Raw genomic sequence first — 14,840 nt, 5'->3', positions numbered from 1 at the left:
AAAGGAGTGAAAAGGAAAATCAGTCCAATGTTTACTGGAATTTGCTGGTGGACTTCAGAATAATAGGTTACTTGTGCCTTTTGGTTTGAAGCATGCACATTTCAGAATAGCTATTGGTGAGATATATTGGTGGTTTTTTACAGGTTTCAGCTGCTATCCACTGTTTCAAAGATCCTCTGTGTTGTCAAGGCTGCTTTTCAAGGATACTTATGAGGTAGACTTAGTTGCATCCTGAAAATTTTAAAAGACAAATGATGGTTATATTGGGTTTCATTACCTACAACTAAAGCACTCTTTCTCTGGTTTTCAGGCTGTTTTGGAAAACAAAACTCCTTTTTTGAAACCTTAGTGTATTGCTTGCTAATCATCAGTTGATGCTTTTCATGCATGTATTTTCTGTAAAGCCCTGCAGTGCATGCAGAACTCTCACCCAACGCTTAGTCAGCAAAGGAGGACACATGGACACATACCACCACAACTGGTGTACTGGTTCAAGCTGACTGGCCCCACTGGCAGGGATGAGGGATGGGGAGACGGGGCCACCCCCAGTGGCACAGAGCAACAGAGCAAGCTGGATTGTATATTCTACATCATGCTGACGTTATGCTCATTGTGTCACAGGAATGAGGTTGCCCAGGGTTTATTGGACTTCTAATGGGGTTTTTTGGGTTTCTTCCCCAGTTTCTGGGCTGGGGTGGGGCCCTTTTGTTCCATCTTCAGGTTGCATCTTCTGGTGGTCCGCTGCATATGCCAGTACTTTATTTTTACCTTCCTGTTTTGTGTAATCTGATACCCCTGCAATAGAGTAGTAAATTGTCCTTCTCTCAACTAACAGCTCTGCCCCCAAGGCCCTTTTTCCACCATTGATTTGGGGAGGAAGGAGCTTCTGAGAGCAGGCTATGTTAACCCAGGACAACAGGCTTTGGATGAATACCTTTGTCAAAAACACCGCACCTCAGAGACACCAGAAACCCCATCTTTCCACACTAATGAGAAAAAAGCTCTCATGTTATGATTTCATTTAGATTGAATCAAGGTGGTTTGAGGAGGCACAAAGGTAGGACAATAGGCAGGCAAGGGGACAAGAGGTTCTGATAATAAATCTTACATTTCTTAATAAATCCCACCTCTCACTAATCTTCTGTATGTGTGTATGGAGGTGTTGTCACCACTGGTGTGGGTCCACAGGCCTAAGGGGCCCAGGTACTCATAGTGGCAGTACCTGGACAGACTGGAGTGTGAGAGGGATATGGGTTGTGGTAACTGAACAAGAGGCCACAGGTTGCAGATGCCCATGTATTCAAGGTGCCAGCAATTGCAGAAGTTGGAGTAGATACATACGATGTGAGTGTGTATGCCAGTGAGTAATCACCAGCAGACATTATCCTGGACTAGCCAACAATTAGGGTAAAGGGGATTGGGAAAAGGTAGTGGAGTTACTGCTGCCAGTAGCTGAGGATACTTAGGGATCCTGGGTCAGGCCTGGGACAACCTGAGTGCCTATGGTCAGGTACTGGAAGGGTCCACATTTATGTGTGTATAAAGAAGATGAAGGTGGTGAAACTCTAGAACATGTTACCTAGAGAGGTGGTAGATGTCCCATCCCAGAAATCACAGAATTTATTTGGTTGGAAAAGACCTCTACAATCATGGAGTACAACCTTCAACCCAAGACCATCAAGGCCATTAAACCATGTCCCAAAGTGCCATGTCCACGTTTCTTCAATGCCTTCAGGGACGGTGACTCCGACACTTCTCTGGGTAACCTATTCTGATGCCTGACCACTCTTCCATCAAAGAAATTTTTCCTAATATCAAGGCTAGGTTGGACAGGGGTCTCAGCAATCTGATCTAGTTAAAGATGTCCCTGCTCATTGCAGGGTGGTTGGACTAGATGAATTCCAAAGGATGTTTCCAACCCACATGGTTCTATGATTCTGTGATGCTATTTATGGATACATGCTATCTGCTCTAACAGGATTTCATCCTGATCAGTCAGACAAGATGGGCTCTTCCTGTTTGCAACTGCTGTTGTTCTCAATCTGTTGATCTGCATGGCCAGCCACACAGAGATGTGAGCATGCACTGCGTGAGTTGCTGAGCACTGCTGCTAGCTGGGCCTGAGCACAGAGAGCTGCTGCAGCCTCGCGTGTCTAAGGCAACTGGATTTGGAAAACAAGGAAAAAGTTCAGTGAGAGGTATCTGACCCTGATTTTTTACAATGGAGTGCAGGATTGGCTGCACAAGTTCCCAGTGTTTGACCTTTGTAATACATTTGAAAATGACAGTATTTTATCTTGGTAAAACAATAATGTTTATTCATCTAGAAAGTAATTTAAAGTGTAAGAATTATGTTATAAAAACCATGACTAAACTGTTTAGTGACTGAATACAGAAACCCATTTAAGATCACTTCCAAGAACTTACAAAGTCTATAAATAAAGCTAAAAGAGAGAAGCACTTCATTTTATACATCCAAGTCATTCTGCTTTGCTTTTTATTTTTAAATATCAAGGAGGAAAAAGTTAAATAAAAGAATAAACTGGTATATGAGAGTGAAAGGCCTGATCTACTGAAGGGTCTGCAAATCTTTAACACACAATGAATACGTGAACATAAGCAAAAATCACAGAAGGCACTCATCAGTTTGCAGACTGGTCTAGAAAACTGCATTTTAGAGATCTTCTTCCAAGCTACTTATGTATGCATAGCTTTGTCAAGTAAGCCACCAAAAAAAAGTCATTTCTCAAAAAAATACAAAACTGCATCAAAGTTGCAATAATAATTCCATTGTAACAGCCTCATTTCAAATTTGCAAATGTTTTGTCAGCTATTGTGTTGAACATAGCATTCAAGTGCATTCTTTCACAATATGCTATTTCAATATGATGACAAGACAAGATATTTAAATAAATAAATAAAATTTTTTAAAGTAAATACTTTCTAATTCTTGATGCCTAACATTTGGAGGAAACAGTAAGATTAATATAATCATAGAATTGTTAGGGTTGGAAGGGACCTCAAGGATCATCTAGTTCTAACCCCCCTGCCATTGGCAGGGATGCCTTCCACTAGAACAGGTTGCCCAGAGCCCCATCCAGTCTGGCCTTAAAAACATCCAGGGATGGGGTTTCCACCACCTCCCTGGGCAACCCTGTTCCAGTGTCTCACCACCCTTATGGTGAGGAAGTTCTTTCTAATGTCTAATCTAAATCTATCCATCTCTAGTTTGGATCCATTCCCCCTAGTCCTATCACTACCTGACACCCTAAAAAGTCCCTCACCAGCTTTCTTGTAGGCCCCCTTCAGATACTGGATGGCCACAATAAGGTCTCATCAGAGACTTTATTTAAATGTTTAATTTCTGTTTATTTAGGAGATACACATGACCAAAAGTACAAAACAAACAATGCTGGCCATCAAAATTCTACTGTTAAATTCTCACACAGTATTAACTGTTCTGAGTTTTCATTGCCTGGCCCCACAATTGAATGGTAATATTATGAAGGGGAAAAGGCAAGCACATCATCACCTGCAGACATTGTTCTACCCAGTAAAAGCCAAGAAATCAGTATACATTTGAAATAATCAGTATATATTCTGACATCTTAGGCGGTATGTTAGTACATCTCCAAATTAGAAACATCCATGTATTAACATCTTTAAAGAAAATAAAGTTTAGATGCTTTAATCTGTTAACTTTTGCACATAATTTCTATCATGCTTCTCTTCATCCTTCTTCCCTGACCTTTTCCCCAAAGTGTTCAACTTTTCTTAATTGCCTCAAATACTCAACTGAACTAGTTTAACTACAGAGGCATGGAAGGTAACTTTCACATTCAATTTATCTGTAAAATAACCTGATAAAATTACCTCCCTGATGTACAGCTGAAATGACAAGAGAGCAGACAAATAATACTCACAGTAACCAGTATCAGAAATTGAAATAGCATCATTATCTCCACTGGCATCTCTCTGCTTTTATAATGATGGAGATTCAACAAGATCATAGTCCAGCATGCACTATTATTACATTAAAAAAGGCAATGTGTAAGATGCTGCTATATGTAATTACCAAAACCTGCTGCAGTATCACATTCTGTGGTCTGCTAATCCATCTGTGAAATGAATCATTATGACAACACGATTTTGGTCACTTGGTCATTCTGTTTCTTAAAATATTACATGGAATAATTTATAGCATTTTTACTGCAATATTGATCATGTTTTGAAACATTCTGAGAAATTTGAGGGTATCCTTCTTTGAATAATAAAATTTTCTAATTCTCCTTACAGTACCAACAATCTGAAAAAGTCTTCCAATGGGGGAAATGCCTGCAAAGTATTTGCTTTACATAATTAAACTCACCAAGAATTTTGCAACGCAATTTCACAGAATCACAGAACCACCAAGGTTGGAAGAGACCTCCAAGATCATCAAGTCCAACCTGTCACCACAGACCTCATGACTAAACCATGGCACCAAGTGCCATATCCAATCCCCTCTTGAACACCTCTGGAGATGGTGACTCCACCACCTCCCTGGGCAGCCCATTCCAATGGCTAACAACTCTCTCAGTGAAGAACTTTCTCACCTCGAGCCTAAACTTCCCCTGGTGCAGTTTGAGACTGTGTCCCCTTGTTCTGGTGTGGCTTGCCTGGGAGAAGAGACCAACCCCTTCCTGGCTACAACCTCCCTTCAGTAGTTGTAGACAGCAATGAGGTCACCCCTGAGCCTCCTCTTCTCCAGGCTAAACAATCCCAGCTCCCTCAGCATCCCCTTGTAGGGCTTGTGCTCGAGGCCTCTCACCAGCCCCGCTGCCCTTCTCTGGACACGTCCAAGTGTCTCAATGTCCTTCTTAAACTGGGGGGCCCAACTCATGTACAACTTTTTCTTTTCACAAACACAGAGTAGTCCTAGGTCACAGCACAGATAGGTTCTGTGCTGATGGTATAACAGAAAATTCCTTACCTAAGACACCAAATTTTGACAGCAAGACAGTAGTACATTAACTGGGAGGTGGCATCTTACATGACTATTTGTTTTGGTAGTTTATTTTAACGCTGCAATCTGTCTGTGTTTTTATAGTAATCACAGAAACGCATTGGCATTTTTGAAGAGGCAAAACTTCAGCATTTGTGAGTTGTCACAAGATCCAAAGTCCAAACATTTGCAGCTCATTTTTTGGACTCTTAAGAAGAAATAAGATGACAAAGAAAGAAGCATACAGTCTTTTGTCAGTGTGGCAACTCAAGGATTTAAGTAAAAGAACAGTGGAACAAAAGAAATAATGCAACCATTTAGGACCTCAGAACCCGGAAATCAGGAATAATCTCTGTGTGATCATTTTGATGTATGCATTTCAAAGCTGTTACTTTTCAAACTTAACTTTGTCTTTATACTTTCTTAGAGTAGAAATAGAATGGAGATCAGATAGTGGGACATAAAAAAATGTTGAAAGGTAAATGTCTGAAAGGAAACTTGTGTTAGGTTTTGTGTGAGAATAAAGCACTTTGTGATTGTTATGAAAAGATGAGCTTCATAATACATGCAGCAAGCTTCACTCCAGGAGTACCAGCTCCCCTAGCAGAGTTCATATCAAAGACAGCTTTAAGACTTACCCTAACAGTGAAGCTTCCTCATTGTTTTTTCATGTATTAAAGCAGCACAGTGTGTATGTTTGCTATGAGAAGACTATTAATTGTTTACAAGCTGAAGTCTATGGACATTTACAGTGGATAGAGAGGACCAAATGACAGTTCAAGCATCAGCAATACAGTGATAAATAATGTAGGTTAATTTACCTCTTTGTTGTACATGAGAATTGAATAAATGCTAAACTGCCCACACTTGACATGGTCAGATCCCCTTTGCTTGTTACTACTGTAACATGGTTAAGATGCAGACAAATAAAAAAAGCTCTCTTTATCTATGCTATCATATTGGTCACTTGAGATTACAGTTGAGGAGATTATTCAAGGCACACAGCTATACTCTTCCAGCAAATTATATTATTATTATGTTATTACACTTGCCTACCTGTCTTAGAAGAAAAGCAATTAGACTGAGGAGAGAAAAAAAACTAAGACTTCTTTCCTTTGTTTACCACTGATCTTCCTCTGCCTTGATATTTGTTTTGCAGTATGCAGTTTGAAGAAATCAGTTACTAATGTACAAGATCAGTATTCATTAAATAATACAGTGCTATGTCTATAACATGTAACAGGTCAGATGGTTTCACTAATTGCTCGTACTTTTTTCCACCACTATTTTATGCTTCATGGCACACCTCAACATTATTTGTTTCAACACATTGCTAGTGTTTTGCAATTTGTATTTATCCTGCAAATAGTGTGAGCCTACAGCAAAATCTAAATGTACTTGAATTAAATAGAGAGAAATGGACAGATGATGGTCTTAAGTGACCAACATCAAGAGGTCTGGGCTCCCTTACATTCTGAAATAAATATGCCTCATCCAATGCCTCACAAATTTTATTTAAACCATTCAGGTAAAACACAATATTAAAAAAAGTAATAATTTACTGCTGTTAATACTAAAATAAGAGCAAAGTGACACATTTGCAAATCAAAGTCACAAAACAAGCTAGTGTCAAAAATAGACGTAAAACAGCAAATCAGCTAAGTCTCCACATTGGCATCACATCATGAAGTAATTAATTCTTTAAATTCTAAGAAGGGTTATCTCAAAGCAATTATCTGCTTGAAACAATGCAATGAATTTGGCTATAATTGAAATATATTCTGAAGATACCTTTTGAAACTTTGTATTCAAACCTGAATCTGTATGGTTCTAAAGGGCTATTTAATGTCTAAAGCACAAACCTGTTGTTACTAATTCTGATGGCTTCATTATTTGTTCTCTGTGGTATATAACCTACTGCTCTTCCTGACTCCAGACAGACACAGGATAGATCTTAAAAAAAACATTCAGGTGAAAAGTCTGACAGTTCTTGTTAGTCTCTTATAGCAGGCATTGTAGAAGTTTTCATCAGTTCAAGAAGGCATTTTAAAGAGTCTCTTGTTAAGATTGTATTTCAGGGTCATTTTGACGCAGGGATCTTCCTTTCTGGTGTCTTCCCTTTCAGAATTTTATTGACATTCATGCTACCAGGCAGGCACACAATTGCACACTTCAATCAAAGCTCTGAAGTCTGGGGTTTTTCTATCTAATAAAACCAAAGGAAAGATGTGGAAAAAGAAAATGCATTTCATAGGCTATTTTTGACCTGTTCAGCTGATATTTGTTATTTGGAAGTAAATTTAAAATTATTCCTACTGTACTTGCACATGAAAAAAGTCTGGCTTTAAACCAAACCACAATTAACAATAAAGACAAAGCAGCCACAGTGTTTTGCAATGCTTAGAAAACCACAGCATTCAGGGCAGAAAGGAATAAATTATGGGGGTCATAAAGCAGAATGGGTGTGCTCTGGACAGCAGCAACTCTGAAAAGCATCTAGGGGATAGAGTGGACAAGCAATTCAGCTGGGGTTTCCAGGACAATGCTGTGGCTAAAAGAACTGTGTGACCCTTCAGGAATAAATTAATATGAAGCACAGTTATCATGTGAATTTGCTCATTAAAAATAAGCAAATTTGTTTGGAACTCATGTTGGAATACTAAACAATTATGATGCTGGGTGATATTTAGTAAAAGAGGCTGGGGAAAAAAGAGTGTGAAGAGATGCAAAATATACATACAAATAGAAAAGGAATGGACAAAATTACTTATGGCAAGTTTCCCTGTTCCAACTTATCTGGCATGCCAAGCTGACAACTAAGGAATATCCTGGCTACAGGATCTAGGAATGGGTTGAAAATACTGGAGACAAAAGGGTCCTTTAATCTATCAGAGAAAGGGCTCAACACTGATTCTGGAGAGATTTAGATGTGCTGTATGGTGAAATTTTAGCAAAGAATACAGTGACATTCCCAGTTCTTGACATCTTCAGTAAATACCAAATACTTCCTTCCAAGGCATAAAGTACTGGACTAATATCTGATGCAGCTGGTTGAAAACTTACCTACCTCTGAGCTCCCACAGTCTTTAAGAACTGGAGGTGCAGAATGCAGGCTGCTGCTGCTGTTTTGACACAGGGTTTTCCCAGAGTGTGATCCTGTGTTTTCAGACTGGCAAGCCTTGAGCCTGAACCTCCAGTTCTACTCCACTTCATAGCACACCTCTTCAGTGCTCTTTCAGAAAAGGCCACAAATTAAGTTGCTAGGCTCCAGCGAAAGTTCAAAGGAAATTATTTTTTAGTAAGCAGCATTTTTTTATCACTTCTAACAAGCAAAAAACCTCCAACCTACTTCATGTCAGAATACTACAAATAGCTGTGGAAACTGCAAACATAGCTGTGACCGAGAGATCAAAAGCGGAAATAGAATTGATTGGGAAAAAACCCTTCTTGATAATAGCTACATCAGTAACAAAAGCTCTTGAGATGATACTGGGTTATGAATTATCTTGAAAGATGTTCCCTTCACAGAGAAATAAAATACCTGCATGAAGAAGATCTTTACAACCAGCAGCCACTCAGCATTCCATCGGCAGCAAGGTTAAAAATAAACCTCAGTGTGTTACGGCTAGGCGCCACTGCTTCTCTCTGAAAAAAACAAGCTTCAGGGTGCATTTTAAGTTTATGCAATAGATCAGATGCCAAAGAGCTTATTTTGAAGATTTTTCATCTTGATACCTCAAGTGTTAAAAGTAAAGATTTTCAAGACTGGCTTTTAGATCTATTCTAAAAAAATACAAATTTCAAAGCTTATTTAGGGCTCTCCCTCCTTTCTTTCCCCTCCCTAAGTATTCTACCCATGCATTTAGCACTGGCATTTCATTGCTCTAGAAGAAATTCTGTTTACTCTCACACCTACACTTTCACTCCTTCCCCAAACACAACTCACTTCTTGACTCTCATTTTTTATTTTCAGCCCTTTTGGCCTATATTCAAGACATCCAAGATGAACACAGCCACACCCAGTCCATTTCTTGTCAAATCTGTCTAGCACCAGAAACCAGGAGCATCAAGAACCAGCCTTGTTATACCTTTATCTACTAAACAAAAGCTTCCTCTTATAGCACTTTATCATTGCTTGCAGGTATCTCCTAAATATTTGTAAGTTTTCTATGGTATGCACCCTTTACTATAAGGCAAGCTTTGTGATATTCTCATGACTTTTCTGTGAAGCCACTCAAATATTTATAATCTGCCTGAAAGGCATCTGCAGCATTTTCCTTAATCTCATTTAGTGTATCCCAGTTTATTAAACTCCAGAAGGCATAGTTACACATAGCACTAAGTCTCTGATTTCTGAGACTCCCTATGCCTTTTTTAAGGGCCTTTCATCTCACGGAGAAGATAAACTAATCCACAGAAGTTTCTGAATTATACAGATATTTACCTGAGGGAAGGCAGGGAGAGACTGAAACTCCTAGCAACATCTAGTCTGAGCATCATTCCATTTTGCTCTGCATTGTGTTTATTCAGTACTAAGGAAGGAACTGTTCATTCCTTAAACCTCTCTTTAAAAATTGTGTGGCATGACTTTGATTCTGTGAAATGCAGTTAATGAACCGTGCACAATGATTTTCTGTTAGATCTTGGCCTTCTCTATTATTTAATTGGCAATTAGTTCAACATACTGCATTGCACGCACTGCTACCAGGTTACCAGGACAGAAAGTCCTTTTTCTGAAAGGAGTAAAAGCAAAGGAAAATGGTATATGAAATTCCATCACTGGAAAGGGTGTTTGAAAACCCATCACTACCAGCACTTGGCAAAGGCTGAAGAAGGCTAACAGATTGTGAAAACACTAGCTCAATAGGGAGTATCCTGCCAGAGGTCAGGGTGATGTTGCATTAAAAGAACAGAATAATAATAAAAGGCTTTAAAACTGACCACAGTGTTCCTCAGATTTCTTGGCTGCAATCAACTTAGAAACTTAGAGCTTTTATTTTTATTAATTCTGCCTTCTTTTAAAGAAAACTGAAATATGACACAACTGTTTATATTTGCCTTATTTCTGCCTGCAACAGAACAAGTGGAGGATAAGGAAAGGAATGACCAATATGTCGATTGCTGCTGCTTTTTCTGCATCAGTGAGACCATTACAGCTTCAGATTACTACCTGAATTCCCAGCCACGTCACCCTAAGTGAATCACAGATTTTGAGAGTCTTGAGAAGCTGCCTGATTGACAAGTGTATAACTACACCTTCTGGATAAGGTTATACAATTTGAAAATGAAGCAATCCTCAGTTAGCACTGTGTCTTAGCTGTACAATTTTCTGTGTCAAAAAGTATTTTTCAGGAAGGTCTTGTGGGATAAGAAATGTCATTTCAGGAGTTGTTAAAGACAGCAGCTGATTTTAAGAATTATATGGAATCTTTCTTTCTTTATTTATTTTTCCAGGTAGAGAATTACATGCAACAATCTGTCCTAATGTCTTGAAGCAGGTAAAAGAGTAAGTGATGTATATAACTATTGCGCATCCCTGCCGTGATGCAGCTGCTGCTCTTGTGTTACTAATGGATTTCTCTGTTGGAAGAAAAGGAATCTCCAGTCCTTTTTCAACAGGTGACAGGCAAAAATAAACTGCAAATCTTTGAGCTGTCCTGACAGGGAGCCAATTACCACTTCAGCTGACCAGCATCACTTGAAAAGAAAAGTGAGCAAGAAGAAACATGACAGATGATGAAACAAAGATGATAGAAAAACAATAAAATTAAAAAAGTGGATTCAATGCTGAAAATAAGAAAAGCCTCAAAATAAAATTGGGATAGCCTCCTAGTAGATGTACTGTTTTCCTTCCTCCTCTTCTGCATTTGATGGGTGTAAATGCAAAGGCCAGGCCTCTGTGGACTTGATCTATGGATCTTTTCTGGTATCTTAACAAAACACACTTTGCCCCTGGCAAGTTATTCCAGTTCATTATTTCAGTGATTTGGGTTTTAATGGAGTGCTGTGTTTTATTCAGCAGTAAGTACTGGCATGAATTTGGGAGGCAGTATGGGCTGGAGAGGGGAGAAGACAGAGAGAAGTTTTACTGATCCCTTCCAGTTACAAAATTCTCCACAGGAGGAAAGGCTACTGGCCTCAGGGACAAGGATGCAAAATAAAAGGGGATAAACATGGTGATTTGGCTTAATAATATGCTACCCACTATATCAAACTGGATTAGATACAGTTCATTTCCTGCAAAAGCTTCCCAAGCTTTACTTTACACTGCCTTGTGCCAACCAAGAGAGTTGTTTCCTGCTATCCCATAAGTGTGGGTTTAGTAGAAAGACACAGCTTTAGTACAAAGCTGACTATTGCACAGTCCTGACGGCGAGCCTCAGCACATGGCATCTCCAACTCTTCAGCTTACTCATAAGCTGCCCCCCTGCAACCTCAGCTGGGTGATCAGTGATGGGCAGATGATAAAGATCTCTCCCATGCATGCAGTTTTACCATGTTTAACAGCTTGGAGCAAATCAACTTACAGGCTGTAATAATGAGTGGCAGTCCTAACAAAGTACCTACTTGTTTCTTTCCTTCAGAGTTTGCAGAAAACCTGCCAATACATATGGTGTTGCTGGTTTTGTAATTCACAGCATAAGGCGTTTGATTTGATTTGATCTATATGTAAAAATGCATTAGAGAGAGACATAACTGAAAAGTACCAATATTCTGTCAGCTGCTTATCATCTTCTTGGAATGGGCATAAAAATCTAAGTGCTTTGGGAAAGGGAATGAGTGGTGCCATTGTAGACCAGCCTGTGCAGGGTGACAGGCAGCTCAGACAACATATCCATTAGATCCTCTGGGTTTTGTTCTTCAGTCTGCATCTCAAACTGTTGGAACAGGTCCAGAGGAGGGCCACATCAGAGGGCTGGAACACGTCTCCTACAAGGACAGGCTGAGAGAACTGGGGTTGTTCTGCTGGAGAAAAGTCCATGGGGGAACCTTTCTGTGGCCTTTCAGTACTTGAAAGGAGGTTTATAAGAAAGATGAGGACAATCTTTTTAGCAGGAACTGTTGTGGTTTTAAACTAGAAAGAGAAGAGATTCAGACTAGACAGAAGGAAAAAAATATTGTTTTACAACGAGGTGGTGAAACACTGGCCCAGGTTGCCCAGAGACGTGGTAGATGTCCCAGTCCATGGAAACATTCACTGTCAGGTTGGACAGGGCTTTGAGCAACCTATTCGAGTTAAAGATGTCCCTGTTTACTGCAGAGGAGGTTGGCCTACATGACCTTCAATGGTCCCTTTCATCCTAAAGCATTTTATGATTCTGTTAACATGTGGTAAGGTAATAAACAGAAGAAGCTTCTTTCTGTACAAATAACTGGTACAAGGTCTCTTAGTTCCCTCTCAAGCCTCTATTTTTCCCTTGTCATTCAGTCTGTAGTGAAGAACCTCCCAGACACGTTTCCTTATAAATGCCTCATAAAAGCAACTACTTATTTTGCCAAAGCACAATAATAAGGTCCATTTCTACAACTGAAAATAAAAAGCCATCATGAGATTAAACCAGAACTCTTCTTCATGAGAACTCTACTTCATTAAGTGTACAAGGTCATATAAATGCTCAAAGATAAATTGCTTTAGGACATACATATCTTTCCTTAATGCAAAGAAAGATTAATATGAACTCACAAACTGCCTCACAAAAGTAAGCTGTAACTTTTGCAAGGATGAATTCACATTCTGTTCAAGATGATCATCTGTGTTTCAAATGCCAAAACAACCCCAAAACAAATTAGACAAAAAAGACACTAGTGATGGAAGTCAGAACCCAGGGCATGTTTTGTTTTGGACTCATTCCCTTAGCCCATCACCAAAACAAGCTGGCCTGTGCCTGCCTCAAATACTTAACTTGTAGGAGACCAGTTCTCACTGTTCTGCCAGGAACTGATTGCATCCATTGTGAGACAATGTAGGACATTGCCATGAAAAGGCATTTTCTATAGGAACAAAGGCCAGGAGACTGGCCATTCAAGGAGGGACCAAAAATGCCTTACAAGCCTCTTAGGGCATAACCCACCTCTTCTGGGCAACTAACTGATAGCACATCCAATCTTGCCATGCCTCAGCTTCATTCCCTTCAATTATTTATACCTATTCACATTTGGACTTTTATTCTATCATTGGCAGAGTCACACAAAATTAGCATCTCACAGTGATCCTTATACACAGTCATTTAGACTGAATTTGGACACTGAGTCACAAATAAATTGATCTGAGTAAAGCTCTGTTCATTTAAACTGGAGGATGAACATTTTCAGGAGCGAAGCATAGAGTCCATCTCTTTGATTACTTTGATTTTCAGTAACTATTATTGTCATTGCACCACAGCATCAAATAAATTATTCACATACTCTTGTAAATGATTTTGGTACAAACAGTAATTTCAATAAAGTTTAAGTGTTAGGCAATGTTTTGAGAGAAATGCAACCAAATATTAGCAAAAGGTATTTCAATAATTACTTATTATAAAACAGAAGTTTCCTTAAGGGTCTGTGTGGGGAAAGAAAAAGTAAGATATATTACATGAACCTTAATGTACTGAACACCACTTAAGAGTCATAAGCTGTTTGTTAAATCCCCTTTCCTTCTTGCTGAGGAAGCTTACGGTTAAAGAGGGACACACTGCAAATCTCAATGCTTCTCCTAAAGCTGTTGGAGAACATGCAGTCCTCATTCAGGAAGACAACTTGAAATTTTAGAATGCAATATAGAATGCATTTTATTATTATTATTATTGTCTTAATCCAGAGAGGTGCTTGATTCTTGGTGCTCTTGGTGCCACTTCCAGGGATGTTCATAATCTGATTCACTCCAACACAAGTCAGTCATAGTTATAGATGTTCAGCATCTTTTAAAATTAAGTCCTGTGTCACTGTAAATTACTTAATTGCTGCAATTTAACACGTGTCTGGCACTAAGGTGAGCTTTTGATGAATGAAAATACACAGCAAATACTATAGTAAATGATACTTGTAAGGAATACATTTAGCTGATCTAAGAGATGAAAGGAAAGACATTTTTAAGGAGACTATTTCTGCTTGGTGAGTCTGGTGCTTTATTTTTTCCCTAGCTCTTAACATTTAATCATATTAAAAAAGGATATGCATATTCTATTCCTTTTAGGAGAAAATCTGTAAAGGGCTTATAGAAAAGCCTAGTCCTCAAACAAGTTCTATTCAATATCAGGGTCAAGTTTTCTGTTTCATCTTGTATGATACTTAGCACCTCTCTACACAGACTCAGCTATGGCCCTCCCCTCTGAAAAGAAGACATTCAACAAAACAATGATGTGAAAAATGGGAATAAGACATGACTTTTTACTTTACAGAACTTGTCTTTTCAACAGTATCCCAGAAAGACTGTATTTGAGGGAGAAAAGGCAAATATACCCCCTTCATTTCTGTCTGAGCTGCTACTTTCAGGGGTTTTTTATATAAAAAGCTCTACTAAACCCCAACATTCTCAGGTCTGCTAGAGGTACACAGACCCAACAACACTAAATTACAGAAAGAAGCAGTAATTTAGAATTTAACTGAATCAGATTCTGCTCTCACTTACATCTCCAACAGCAAAGAGCAATCCCACAAACTGCTAAAATTGTGTGGTGGGGTTTTTTTGGTTTGTTTTTGTCGTTGTTTATTTTAAATGCATGTGAGGAGGAAGTTCTTCAACGTGAGAGTGGTGAAGCCCTGGAATGGGTTGTCCAAGAACGTGGTTGAGGCCCCATCCCTGGAGGTGTTTAAGACCAGGCTGGATGAGGCTCTGGCCAGCCTGATCCAGTGTGAGATGTCCCTGCCCATG

The sequence above is a fragment of the Dryobates pubescens genome, chromosome Z (genome assembly GCF_014839835.1).
Source record: "Dryobates pubescens isolate bDryPub1 chromosome Z, bDryPub1.pri, whole genome shotgun sequence".
NCBI lineage: Eukaryota > Metazoa > Chordata > Aves > Piciformes > Picidae > Dryobates > Dryobates pubescens.
The sequence above is the reverse complement of the archived record's forward strand: the minus strand, read 5'-3'. Positions refer to the sequence as shown.